General features: G+C 45.6%; 1 long non-coding RNA gene across 1 annotated transcript; it reads right to left on the bottom strand.

The window, feature by feature from the left end:
- Positions 1-1,480: 1,480 nt before the first annotated feature.
- Positions 1,481-2,950, bottom strand: LOC125520000 (uncharacterized). Its single transcript, XR_007288396.2, has 2 exons — positions 2,399-2,950; positions 1,481-2,249 (listed from the first exon to the last, which is right to left on the bottom strand). It is a non-coding gene; the product is annotated as an uncharacterized LOC125520000 (long non-coding RNA).
- Between the last annotated feature and the right edge of the window lie 9,616 nt (positions 2,951-12,566).

Here is a 12,566-nt window from a genome sequence, read left to right as displayed (position 1 = left end):
TTATTTTGAATTGAACTTATTGGTTTTATTCTTTATTAATTGGAAAAATCCAAGCTTTTAAATAAGTATCAAACTGCTATGCTTTTCCCAATTGGACTTCTTCGTTATTTTGAATTGAACTTCCAAGATTTTATTTAAATCAATACCTAACTTTTTATTTGTACTTCTTTGTGTATTTTTTTGGAAATGATGAATATAGGTGTCTTTTTTAAAAGGTAAAATCCTAGGTTTTAAATAAACATCGAAACATTTCGTTATTTTAGTTTGACCTTCTAGTTTTTTTTAAAAAGGGGGGATTCTTTTAAACCATTTTCTTATTTGTTCCTTTTTTATTCTGAACTTCTTCATCTTATTCTTTAGTAATGAGAAAAATTCTATGTTTTTTGTAGACGTGGAACTTATCTATTATTTAAATTTGAACTTCTTAAGTTTATTCTTAGAAAACATATTTTTATATAAGAATCAATAGTTTTTTGAAACTTGAACTTGATACTTTTATTTTTCCTAGAAACAGTAAGGAATTTTGGGTTTTTCGTATGCATCCAACTACTTCTAATATTTTAAATTTGAACTTCTTGATTTAATTTCTTTGGTAACAAGGAAAATCTAAGGTTTTGTAGAAATATTGCACTAGGATTTTTTTGAAATTCGGACTTCTGTGTTTATTATTAATAACGGGAATTTTTTCCTGTTTTTCATAAACATTGACCCACTTCATTATTAAAATTTGAACTTCTATGTTTTCCCTAGAAACCGATAAAATTATCTCTTTTTCCTAAACATTTTGAATCGCCATGTTTTTTTTCAAATGTGAAAAAATGTTATTTGTTACAAATATTGAACTACTCTATTATTTTTAGTTTGAACTTCTTGTTATTATTTTTCTTTTTTAATAACAGGAGAATCCATGGGGGATTAACTTATACACCCATAATATTTTTTGTACTCTTTAATTATTAAATTTGAACTTTGAGAGTTAACATTTCCTAGGTGATGCTCGCTTTCTTCTTTGTATATAAACATCGAACTAAAACATTTTCTTAATATAAATTTCTTTGGTTTTATTCAGTACTAACGAGAGAAATCTGAGTTTGTAATAAACATCGAACCACTCCGTTATTTATATTTAAACTTCTAGGCTCTTTTTTAAAAAGTGGGTTAAATTTGTTTTTCTAAATACACTATTGTTTAAATTTTAACCTCTTGGGTTGATTCTTATAAACTGGAAATTTCGAGTTTTGTAATATTGAACCAGATCATTAATAATTTGAAGTTTAGTTATTGTAATTATGTTTTATCCATTATCACATATACTCAAAACGTGAAGAATGAAAAAATGGATAGGTTCTTACGGATACAATATCAAACACTATTGATAACACAATTTTCACAGTTTTTTTCATGATTTTTTAGTGAAAACAATGTCATTATTTTTGCAAACAATAAGTACCAAAATATGATACTAACACAAATGGCTAAATGAAGAAAATGCCAAAAGAAATTGTTTCCTTATTCAACTGCTATTGTAGAACTACATATCATGCACAAAAAATTGTGCTGCCATGTATACAAACACAGGATCCCCTAAAAATGTATACACACACAAAGCATCAACCTCCCTATATTCGAACTTCTGTCATTGATATTTCTGAATGTTTTGGGCATGCTCCCAGGTTTTCAAACAGAATACACGGACTTCCATGCACGAACAGCCAGCATCGGTCATGGCAACGCCTCTTTCTCCGGAAAACTGAACTTCACTCCTGTGTACAGCATACATGATTTAAGCCTGAAAATACACAAATCTTGAAATAAGGAAATTAAATAAGGCCGAGAATGGAAAGATCTCGGCCTTGCGGTGCATCGTGACAGTGTGATCAAGATCACTGCGGCAGCAAACGTCCTAGGGCCATTCAGGACATGTATGTAAGCATAACCCCATTACATCATGGGACGAACATTCAAGGACATGTGTGATGGAACAAACATTCAGGATATGTATGTAAGCAGAACCCCATTACATCGAATGCTCAGTAAAAATACTCTCACATTGCAACATGCATGTAAGCTACTGAGACAAATATATCACTACCCCAAGAAAAATACCCCACATTCACATGTGCTTTCAGTGACAACCGGCAGCTTCCAAAGAGTTTCATGTTCCACAATGCAGAGAGGATGCTGGAGTTGGCAAGCTGGACCTTGACTCGGGTCATTGGGTCGATGTCTGTTGGAAAGCAGTGCATCACCTAAATAGCCAAGGAAATGTCTTGTTAGCAACCGCATGGTTCATCGACTTGGCCTCTAACTTGTGAAGTAGCGTTAGAAGGACTTGATCTTTCCTGTTGCTGAACATCATCAGCTAAGAAGGATGAGCAGAAGTTGAGACCCGACTTACCTCAAGCGGCGAACGACTGCAGTTGGAGATGTTGGACTGCGGCGACGGGTGGAGCTGAAGCAGGGGCAGCGGTGTGGGGGCGTGAAGTGGTGGCGCTTATCGGGAGGGGCAGCGCACCGGTGGGAGGTGGAGGTGGCGGCGCATCAATGGGAGATGCAGAGGGTTGAGCGACGCCGGGAGGTCCAGGAGGCGGTGCGCAGGGGGGTGGGCGTCACCGGGGGTTGCAGGGGTGGCCCGCTTCGGTCGGGATCCTGCCGGATCCGTGCGCGCCGGCGCTGTCGAGAGGCGGTGGTTGTGGCGGCGGTGCGCTCGCTAGCGATGGTGAAGGAGACGTGACGGCGGCACATGAGGTGCCTGTGGGGTTCGAGGCGGCGCCAGCGCGCTGGGTGGCTGGATCCCGGCGGCGGGGAGGTGGGTTGATGGCGGTCGCCGACTCGCCGTTGGCTGGATCCCGGTGGCGGGGAGGTGAGATGGTCGAGATCGGGAGGTGGAAGAGATGGGGGTGCGGCGGGGACAGTGGGGGCGCTGCGTTTATTTCTTTTTCTTTGCCACGGTTCGGGAGTTCAGGAAGACGCCTATATAGGGTGTCGTGATCCAAATAATTATTTTAATCCTGTGATTAGAATAGTACCACTCTTTATATATATATATATAAACACTATTCTAATCACGGGATCAGAATAATATTCTGATCACAACATGAACTTCCCGAGTAACGCGCCTGACCTTTCCCGAGTACTAGGTTGAATTTCAGCTAAAAGGTGTCCAAATGGGGCTTGCGATATACTGTTGGATAGCTATGGACATCAGTATCATGACCCAAGTTAAATTTTTGGCAAAATGTAAGCGGTTTAAGAGCAGTTTTGAAAACCGTTTTTTCTTCATATAAAAAATGTGAATCGTATTTTCGATCGCATTTTAAACCGTTTATCGAAATGAGGCAAATAATATGGCGTTGGAAAGCTGCTGCAAAACCGCTCCTTTCACATGTTGAAAGTTTTCTCTAATTCCCTACGGTTAAAGAGTAATTCGGAAAATCGTAAAATTTCGCAAATCGAACACCCGAGTTCGTATTTTCGATGCCATTTCTAAACGGCTAATCCAATTGAGGCAAATAATATGGCGTTGGAAAGCTTATGAAAATGCGCTACTTTTTTATGTTAAAAGTGTTTTCTAATTTTGAATGGTTTAAAAGTAATTTAGAAAACGGTATAAGTTCCACCGAGTTTGTATTTTTGAGCTAATTTTTTAACCGTACGTCCAAATGCAGAAAATGATATGGAGTTGGAAAGCTTGAATAAATGCGAAACTTTTTTGTATATTGTTTCTCCTAATTCATTACGGTTTTATGCCAGTTTTGAAAATGGTTAAAAACATATTTTTGCCGTAATTTCTACAAACTTTATCGGAATGGGGCAAATAATATACCGCTGAAAAGCTACGGAAAATGCGAAACTTTTTCATGTTGATGGTTTTCTCTGAATCCTGACCGTTTTCAAGTAATTTCGAAAATGGCGAGATCATTCGTTCTGCCTTTATCGCGAAACAGATTCTTCGAAAACACACCGTGTGAAGAACCTGAACTTCTCGTCGCGTGTACCTGAACTTCACTCTGTTTTCGACGTGCTTTTTTTTGCTCGCAGATCTCCATCCACTACTTGTAGCTCTCCATCCACTCCCCGGAATTCAACGAGTGATATACCGATGGAAAGCTGCTGTAAACACACAACTTTCCCGTGTTGATCATTTTTTCATACTCGCGACGGTTTTAAAAGATTTTCATGTGAAATTCATTCAGTGTAGTAGTTGAACTTCCTGTTGTTTTCACGTTGAACTTCTGTGACGTATTTTCGTTTGTAATTTCCTCATCCATTTGTCAGTGTTACACAAATGATTTTCCTTTTGTACAAACCCTTCTCACAATAAATTTTTTAACTTCCTCCGGCCGGGGACTTGAACTTACACATATGATATTCCTGTCGTTTTGAAGTCAATTAGAGAAATGACAAGATCATGATTTCTGCCTTCATCGTGAATGGAAATGCACCGCGTGAAGTAGTTGAACTTCACAGGCATGTCTTTTTTGAACCTCACTCTATTTTGTTGTTTTTTGCACTGTGTGAAGTAGTTGAACTTCTGGGGCATGTCTGTTTGAACTTCACGTTGTTTCACTTATATTGTATTTTTCTTATACGACACAACATGCAGTACGTGAACGTCTGGATGTTATCACTTTGAACTTCTCTCTGGTTTGAGTGAATTATTTTAAAACACAACAAACAACATCTTTTTATATATTTTGGACATCTAAACACACGGTGAACCTCTCTCACAATTTTTTTTGAACTTTTCCTCGCCGAGCACTTAACCTCTAGCAACCATTTTTTTCATTTATGAGATTGTTTTCAAAAGTGCAAAAAATGGCGTTGTGCTTTTTATTTTTTGAAAAGGTAAATCCTAGGTTTTAATAAACTCCGAACTTCTATGTTATTTCAATTTTGAACTTCACCTTTTCATATTTTGAGTAAAGAATTGTATTTGATTTTTATACAGAAAAAATTGAACATGGAAATACAAGATGAGCCTCTCTAGTAAGAATTTTTGAACTTCCCCGGACAGAGCACTTGAACTTCTTTCAACAAACCTTTTAAGCTTTTAATTTTCTATACTTTTATTCTCATTTGAAATGCATTCCTTGCAGTAGTTGAACTTCTCGTTGTTTTCACCTTGAACTTCTGTCACGTATTTTTGTTCAACCTCTCACAAGAATTTTTGAACTTTCTTGGGCCGAGCACTTGAACTTCTAGCAAAAAAACTTTTTAGCCTTTGCTTTTTTATTCTTTTTTTCATACAAATGCACACTGTGTAGTACGTGAACTTCTGGCAGTTATCAACCTGAACTTCTCTTGGTTACGTGAGAATATCTAAGTTTTTTCAAATTTTTGAACCTCTTTTTTGTGTATTTTCTAAAAATGTGAAAAATTGGAGTTTTTTTAGTAAATGTCGAACTTCTTCGTTATTTCAAACCGAACTTCTTGGTTTATTCATTAGTAATGGGGAAGATCCACTTCTTCGTTGGAAGTTCAATAAGCAGATGGAGGGCGTCAAAGTTCTCACACATACGCGCGCGCACACACACAATAAGAATGTATACTCTCTTTGTAAATAACGAACTTCTGATGCAATATCACGTGAACTTTCTTAGTACATATTATTATTTTGAGTCTCCTATACATACACATAGATTTTTTTCAAATGAAAACAAATCACAAGTTGGGGGCAAATATAGGTGGAAATTACACACAGAAAACACTCTTTTTGTTGGTGGATAATCTCACACCTGCACATCACCAAACTTGCTGAGATTATAGTGTTTGCACATCACACCTTTGTGCAGGTCAAGTATAGAAAAAATGATTGCTCAAGTACAGTACATTGCATCGAACATCTAGCATGCCCAAAATAGGAACATACAAATTTTACATCTGTCTAGTAGATCAATCATGGATCAATAAAACTCGTGCGAACTGAAGTATCATCAAAGAAAAATAGTCAGAACCCAGAAGACAAATCTAAACGTGAACCTCCTGTCAATGTTGCCCGTCGAAGTAAAAAAGCAGACAGGGGCATGTTAGCCCAAGAACTTGAGAAAATCTTCTTGTCTAAGCAGGATCGCCCTGCCGACGGTGGAGAGGGTGGACTGCCGCGACGCTCCGGAGTAGTCGAGCATCCATGCAGCGAGGCAACGCCCCTCAAGTGATTGGTTACGACAGGGGCAACATGTCGGACAACAGCGGCTATAGGAGGTAGTGGGTTAGTGGTGGGCGGGGGGCCTGGCAGCCATGTTGGCTGGGAGCATCGTCGATGGGAGCCGGTGGACAGTTCGTCCGGTGGAGGATGTGGCGGTGGCGGATGGAGGAACTGGGACACGGCGCTTTGTGAGGCGAGGCGGCGATCTCACGGTGCGGGGGTCGATGCTGCGGCGGGGATCAGGTGCGCTAGGGCCACAGCGGCGGCGGCAGGGATCAAGTGCGTCGTGGCCACAGCGGCAACGGCGCGGGGCTGTCGTGGCGGCTGGATCCGATGGCGGCGTGGGGCTGTCGCGGCGGCTGGATCGGATGGTGCCTTGGCGGTTGAAGCAGGGGGAGGCGGCCGCCGCGGTTGAATCCTGGTGGAGGGCGGCTGCGGCGCGGGATCCTGGTTGACGGCGGCGCGCGTCATCGGCCCCGGTGCCGGCGGAGGTGGGTTGGTGGCCCGGGGCGCCTCCGCACTGGGAAGTTGCGGGAGGGCGGCGAGTGGGTGGAGGTGGGAGGTGCAGGTGCCGGCCGCGGGGCAGTTGGTGGCATGGCCCGGCGGCGGCGGGGCAATTGGCCGGGGCTCGGCGGCGGCGCGAGCCAGGGTGGGAGGCGGCGCTGGCGGTGTGATGCAGTTTGGGGGATCGAGGGAGTGAGACGATGGGATCGTGGGGGCGATGACGATGGGGTGGGTGGTTTTTCTTTGTTCTTTTTGTTTTTCTTTTTGAGTTCGGGAGCATCCGTCGCCTCTTATATAGGACTAACCGTGATCCAAATAACTATTCTAATCCCAGGATTAGAATAGTGCTACTATATATATATATATATGGACAAGGCATTACTTACCTTTGTTCTCCTCGAGCTGCCTCTTGGCAAGGCCGAGCTCTTTCTCGGACCGCTCAAGGTTCTGCTTCAGTACGGCGACCTCCGCAGTCAGTACGGCAGAGGTCAGCAGCGAAGCCTGCATACGCATATAGACATACTTATATTAGACTCCTGCAGATATTATTTGATCCTCTATTCAGCTTTTCTTTGTGAACACCAAACAGAGCATCAGGGGCTACTGTCTATGCGGTAATATTTTTCCTATATTTTAAATACTTATCTCAAAACCCGTTAGAAGGCTGGCACAGGCTTCAGTCAGTCCACTCTTGGCGGACTGAACATTCTTGATCACCGCACTCATAATAGTGTGGTGCTCTTCGTCGATGGAAGCGCCGTGAAGCGCTCCCAGCAGGTCGTCCGGTGCCTTTGGATGGACAGAGGTCACCGGCACGGACGGCTTGCCCCTCTTGGAAGGGGGCCGCCTGCCCGAGTCCGGAACCACTGGAGGTTCCGGCGCGGTGTTCGGCTGAGGGCCGAACTTGGAGCCCCTGGGAGCCTTGCTCCCTTTGCTCCTGGAGTCCGGAAGGTCGTCTTGAGGCGCCTCCGGGACTATCTCCCCCCGGTTTGGTGCCCCTTGAGACAATACCTCGACATTGTTCGTAGGGCAAGGAGAGGAGGCGGATGGAAGTGGATCACTATCCATATCTGACGAGTCCAAGGAACCGTCCGACGAGGATACATCGATACGGGCTCGGGGCGGACTGCATGATCATATTCGACGTTAGGAGAAGCAGTGCAACAAAAGTATACTATGAGTTACTCTGGTATCCGAATACTTACGACTTCGCCAGGGGCTTGGCCCTGAGTAACCACTCGTCTTCGTCGTCGGCGGCGGTGGTGGAATAGTCCGGAAGGAGAGTCCTTCCCTTCTTGGACCCTTCGGCCTCCCCGGTTGAGGCGGCCTTCCTTTTCTTGTCTCCCCCGGCTGGAGGGGAGAATCTTCATCTTCCTCCTCCTCGTTTTCATGGGAGGAGTGCATCTCGGAGTTATTGGACGATGAGTCTGATACCACCTGGCGCCGAGAACTCTTTCGGGTTCCCGTGGCCTTCTTCTTGGTCTTCTCCGGCACCTCATAAGGAGCCGGAGTCCGCATCTTCGTCAGGAGAGCATCTGCAGGGTCTTCGGGCAGAGGGGCCGGACAGTTAATTTGTTCCGATGTCTCCACCCAGTCCTATCAAAGGCAAGGGAGCTTAGACCCCGCACATGGTTAAGCTATGGGAAATAAATACCCTATGCACAGAGCTTACCGGATTCGCAGGGCGCTTCGCGCTTAGCCCGCGGTCCCCGGTAAGAGAAGGGGGGACCTTGGCGCCCTTGAATAGCACCTTCCAGACGTCCTTATGCGTCGTGTCGAAGAGCTCGTGTAGAGTCTGGTGTTGGGCCTGGTCGAACTCCCATAAGTTGAAAACCCGTTGTTGACACGGGAGGATCCGGCGGAAGAGCATGACCTGGACTATGTTGACAAGCTTGAGTTTCTTGCTTGTCATGTTCCGGATACACTTTTGGAGTCCGTCCAGCTCCATCGATGAGCCCCAGGATAGGCCCTTCTCCTTCCAAGAAGTGAGGCGCGTGGGGATTCCGGATCGAAACTCAGGGGGCCACCACCCAGTTGGTGTCGCACGGCTCGGCGATGTAGAACCACCCCGATTGCCACCCCTTTATGGTCTCCATGAAGGAGCCCTCGATCCATGTAATGTTGGGCATTTTGCCCACCATGGCTCCGCCGCATTCCACTTGTTGGCCGCCAACCACCTTCGGCTTGATATTGAAGGTCTTCAGCCATAGGCCGAAGTGGGGCCGGATGTAGAGAAAGGCCTCGCACACGACGATGAACACCGAGATGTTGAGGATGAAATTCGGGGCCAGATCATGAAAGTCCAGCCCATAATAGAACATAAGGTCGCAGACGAATGGATGGAGGGGAAACCCCAGTCCGTGGACGAAGTGGGGGAGTAAAACCACCCTCTCATGAGGTTCTGGGGTAGGGACGATCTGCCCCGCGGCTGGCAGCCGGTGCGTGATATTCGCGGCTAAGTATCCGGCCCCACATAGTTTTTTTATGTACCCCTCCATGACGGAGGAGACCATCCAGTTGCCTCCCACTCCGGACATGTCTGGAGAGAGTTGAGGAGAAGGATGTGGACTTGGGCACTGGAGCTCGAGTGCGCGAGAATGGATGAGCAAGGAGGAAGAAGGCGTTGGTAGAAAAAGGTGAAACCTTATCCCTTTATAAGGGCGGACGAAACTATGCGCCCCCACCAGCCTGGTAAAACTCGCTTGTCCCCCAAGCACCGTAATTGATGGCGCGGTTGGGTTACCCACGTTTGTATTGATGAGAATCCCGTGATAAGGGGAACACGATCTCTGCTTTGACAAGACGTGTCAAGAAACCGCCTCGCGTTATGTGCGGGGCTGGTTAAAGAAACACAGTTCAAATAATTATCGGGCCATGGCGTGATGTCATGCTGCCAAAACGTGTCAGCAGATTAGATTTGTGGAAATGTCATTCTCTCTACGGTGGTATGTGGAACTTATTTTGCAGGGTTGGACACTATCCTTGTATTCAAACTCTTCCGTGGTGTATTCGGAGGAGGAACCCGCCTTGCAATGCCGAAGACAACACTGCGCGCCGGACTCATCGTCATTGAAGCCTGGTTCAGGGGCTACTGAGGGAGTCCTGGATTAGGGGGTCTCCGGACAGCCGGATTATATCCTTTGGCCGGACTGTTGGACTATGAAGATACGAGATTGAAGACTTCGTCTTGTGTCCGGATGGGACTCTACTTGGCGTGGAAGGCAAGCTAGGCAATACGGATATGCATATCTCCTCCTTTGTAACCGACCTTGTGTAACCCTAGCCTCCTCCGGTGTCTATATAAACCGGAGGGTTTTGGTCCGTAGGACAACACACAATCATACCATAGGCTAGCTTCTAGGTTTTAGCCTCTCCGATCTCGTGGTAGATCAACTCTTGTACTACTCATATTATCAAGAATAATCAAGCAGGACGTAGGGTTTTACCTCCATCAAGAGCGCCCGAACCTGGGTAAAACATCGTGTCCCCTGCCTCATGTTACCATCCGCCTTAGACGCACAGTTCGGGACCTCGTACCCGAGATCCGCCGGTTTTGACACCGACAGTCACCTACTTAACACAACCGTATTTGGATAACTGCATGCATACCAGGGCTACATAGTAGACCCGCCGTAAAACTCCTATGGCTAAGTGAAGGTGTTAAAGCCCTATAGTCTGATTGCCTAGTTCGCCGCATCGACACCTCCGTTCCGGACCAAGACGTTGGGTCAAGAGTGATCAGGTGCTATTCCAAACACCCTCGCATTTTACGCGAGGGGGCTGAAGCCGATGACTTGCAAACTTTCAGGTTATAAGAAACGGCCGCACAGGAGGAAATAATGGCAAAGGTATATAACACAGCTTTAACGTATCATAATATTGTTTTCACAATTTTGGTACATTTATTCAAATATAATATCCTTCGAGCATTGACCCTCTATCAAGGAGGCGCCCTCTCGGACGTCCTTGAAAAATGATCCGGCGTGCGATGGTCCTTCCCTCCAGGTGGACCCTTAGTTGCAACATTGGTGGCTTTCATCTTTGCCCAGTACATCTTGACACGGGCGAAGGCCATCCGGGCACCTTCTATGCACACCGCCTACTTGACGGTGTCAATATGCGGCACTGCATTAACAAGCCGCTGCACCAAACTGAAATAGCTGCTCAGAACGGGTTCGGCCGGCCATAGCCGAACCACGACGTCCTTCATGGCAGCTCCGGACATCTTGTGTAGCTCGGCCCACTAGGCCATCTATTCGTTCAACAACGCCGGACGCCTTGCCACATTGAATTGCGACTAGAAAAGCCTCTCCACAGCACGTCATTCTTGTACTTGGAAGAACTGCGCCGCGTCGGAAGCACTCCTCGACAGATCCAAGAACGCATCTCGAGAACTCCATATTTGGTTAAGCAGAGCATACTTTGGGTCGCCGAACTTATTCTGTAAAAGAAAGGGCTTACCATCCGCTATCTCCCCAGCCTGTCGGATCTCCTCCCAAGCCGCTCTATATTCGGATCGTGCTTCTTTCGCCTCTAGTAAGGCCTTGTCGAGTTTGGCTGCCTTGACTTTGTTATCCTCCTCGAGAGATTTGCACCTGCTAGTGGCATCATTCAGCTCCCGCTCCATAGTAGATATTCTCTCCTGGCACTGGCTCCGAACGGCCTGTTCGGCCTTTAAATCTGCAGCCGCCTTCTTGGCAGCTGCGTCGCTCACTCTGGCCTGCTCCTTGGCCCGGGAAAGTTCAGCCCGAAGGGTCCCAACCGCGCCAGCACTATCTGCAGTTATGCATGTCATAGTATATGACTTCCAGCCTCATGCTCATACTAGTATACATGCATAAACAAGCTGTGCCAACACATACCTTGTGCCTCGTCGAGCCGCCTATTAATAAGAGTGATGTCCTCATCCGCTAACTCAAGTTTCCGCTTTAGATCTACAACTTCCGCAGTTTGGCGGTCGCCATCGATGCAACAACCTGTGTTTGAATTAATTAGGTTACTTCCTGAGCATATCTTTTTGATCCTCTGATCGCCTCCCTATGAAGACCGACCAGAGTCTCAAGGGCTACTACCTGTACACGGCCGCATTATGCATATAAAAATAGTTAAGCTATTACTTTGCATACCTTGAAGCCTCTCAACAGGCCCAAGAACTCTTCATTTAATCCGCTTCTCGCGGACAGAACCCTTTCAATTACCGTACCCATTAAGGTACGATGTTCCTCTGAGATGGACACACTTGGTAATGTGCCCATCATAGTATCCGGTGATGACCCACAAGTATAGGGGATCTATCGTAGTCCTTTCGATAAGTAAGAGTGTCGAACCCAACGAGGAGCAGAAGGAAATGATAAGCAGTTTCCAGCAAGGTATTCTCTGCAAGTACTGAAATAAGTAGTAACAGATAGTTTTGTGATAGGATAAATTGTAACGAGCAACAAGTAACAAAAGTAAATAAAGTGCAGCAAGGTGGCCCAATCCTTTTTGTAGCAAAGGACAAGCCTGGACAAACTCTTATATAGAGAAAAGCGCTCCCGAGGACACATGGGAATATCGTCAAGCTAGTTTTCATCACGCTCATATGATTCGCGTTCGGTACTTTGATAATTTGGTATGTGGGTGGACCGGTGCTTGGGTACTGCCCTTACTTGGACAAGCATCCCACTTATGATTAACCTCTATTGCAAGCATCCGCAACTACAACAAAAGTATTAAGGTAAACCTAACCATAGCATGAAACATATGGATCCAAATCAGCCCCTTACGAAGCAACGCATAAACTAGGGTTTAAGCTTCTGTCACTCTAGCAACCCATCATCTACTTATTACTCCCCAATGCCTTCCTCTAGGCCCAAACAATGGTGAAGTGTCATGTAGTCGATGTTCACATAACACCACTAGAGGAGAGACAACA

Source organism: Triticum urartu, chromosome 1A, assembly GCF_056163025.1.
Source record: "Triticum urartu cultivar PI428250 chromosome 1A, HENAU_Tu73, whole genome shotgun sequence".
NCBI lineage: Eukaryota > Viridiplantae > Streptophyta > Magnoliopsida > Poales > Poaceae > Triticum > Triticum urartu.
The sequence above is the reverse complement of the archived record's forward strand: the minus strand, read 5'-3'. Positions and strand labels throughout refer to the sequence as shown.